Here is a 1,882-nt window from a genome sequence, read left to right on the forward strand (position 1 = left end):
GTAAGCTTTTCTGATGACCCAGAATTTTTCAACTTTACATCTATATCAGTTGAGTGACACATTCAGAGTCATAGTGTGAATATATAACCTAATATTTCTAAATAGCAGGATTTTATTTTAAATACACCATGTCATAATTATTCAACCCCTATTGCATGTAGCTATTTCTTAAATATGTAAGGCTACACAAGTATTGTTTTAAAACTAAATTAAGTCATCAATCTGCAATGGCACTTATTTAAGTTTTAAAATGTAAGTTTAGCGTTGTAAGCAAAAATGTATTTCTATGCAAAAAATGCACTTAAAAATAATCTGTCTCAAAAGTTAATAGAGAAGATTATTTCATTACACAAGAAAGGTCATGGCTAAAAGGACATTTCCAAGGCACTTCAATTTCCAATAGACAAATTTGGCAGCACCATTCATACAGTTTTTAAATATGGTACAACAGCAACCTTCTTGGGGTGTGGAAGAAAGCAAAACTTCACCAAGGGAAATGTTGACTTGAATATTCAAGAAGTAATTAGGAAAGACCTGTGGAGTCCTGGAAGAAGGTTTTATAGACTATGACACTGAAAATGAGTTTTAGACCCATGGGTCAGCACTACGTCTGGAGTAAGATGACAAGGTGATAAGAACGACACCATTTCGAAACTACTCTATGCTCTCTAAGAGGAATGTTTTTATACTTTACATACATTTAAATTGTATTTTTATATATTTTTTGAGGTGTTGTTTTTTAAGTCCTATTTAAGATATGTAATTTTATTTATGCAATACTTTTTCTCACATTGCTGAAGTTATCTGATTTCCTCTGAAGTTTTAACATTTACAGTTATGTGGCTAGTTGACACAAAATTTCAAGCATTGTCAGCAGTGTCGTACAGTGTGACATCTTCATCTAAAAGTATTTTAAACATCTTATTTTGTGTACTGTAATGGGAAACACTTCACAATATGGTTTAATTTGTTAACATTGACAATGAAAAATACTTAATGTAGGTAACTTCTTCATACACTACCGGTCAAAAGTTCTGAAATACTTATTCTTTATTATAATTTTTTTCACATTTTAGTATAATAGTAAAGTCATCAAAACTGTGTTATATTTTAGCATCTTCAAAGTAGTCACCCTTTGCCTAGAATTTGCAGACATGTACTCTTGACATTTTCTCAACCAACTTCTTGAGGTATCACCCTGAGATGCTTTTTAAACAGTATTGAAGGAGTTCCCATCTATGTTGGGCACTTATTGGCTGCTTTTCTTTATTATTTGGTCCAAGTCATCCATTTCAAAAACTTTTTTTTTTTTTATTAAATTTTAGTTTTATAATGAAATAAATTAATATGGAGCACAATTATATTTTTGTCTACAAAACTAATTTCAAACATTTAAGCATACGCCTTCAGATCAAAAGATTTTTAAGATCATAAGAAACATTTCAGTCAAGTGTTTTAAATCTTTTGACCGGTAGTGTAGATATTTTAACATTAAAAATTGTATATGTTCACATTAACGCAATATGAACCAACATGAACAATTAAACAATTATATTTTTATAACTTAACATTAGCCAAGATTAATAAATGTAACATTATATTGTTCATTGTTAGTTCATGATACTTTATGTATTTACTAATGTCAAGTCATTTTTATTTGTATAGCGCTTTTCACAACACACATCGTTTCAAAGCAGCTTTACAGAAGATCATGTGTTAACAGAAAATGAAATTGTGTATAAAAATAAGTAATTCAATAATAATTGTATTTATAAACCCAGTGAGCAAGCTGAAGGTGACTGTGGTAAGGAACACAAAACTCCATAAGATGTTGATTAATGGAGAAAAATAACCTTGAGAGAAACCAGACTCACTGTGGGGG

At 30.0% G+C, this 1,882-nt stretch overlaps 1 protein-coding gene across 1 annotated transcript in view; it reads left to right on the plus strand.

The window, feature by feature from the left end:
• Window positions 1-222, plus strand: part of LOC127419831 (sodium/hydrogen exchanger 9B2) — a 29,352-nt gene extending 29,130 nt beyond the window's left edge. The window contains exon 13 of the mRNA XM_051661600.1: window positions 1-222. This exon is cut by the window's left edge and continues 1,131 nt beyond it. The gene's annotated coding sequence lies outside the window, so the exon portion shown is untranslated.
• The last annotated feature ends 1,660 nt before the right edge of the window (window positions 223-1,882 follow it).

This window comes from Myxocyprinus asiaticus, chromosome 29 (genome assembly GCF_019703515.2).
Source record: "Myxocyprinus asiaticus isolate MX2 ecotype Aquarium Trade chromosome 29, UBuf_Myxa_2, whole genome shotgun sequence".
NCBI classification, from domain to species: domain Eukaryota; kingdom Metazoa; phylum Chordata; class Actinopteri; order Cypriniformes; family Catostomidae; genus Myxocyprinus; species Myxocyprinus asiaticus.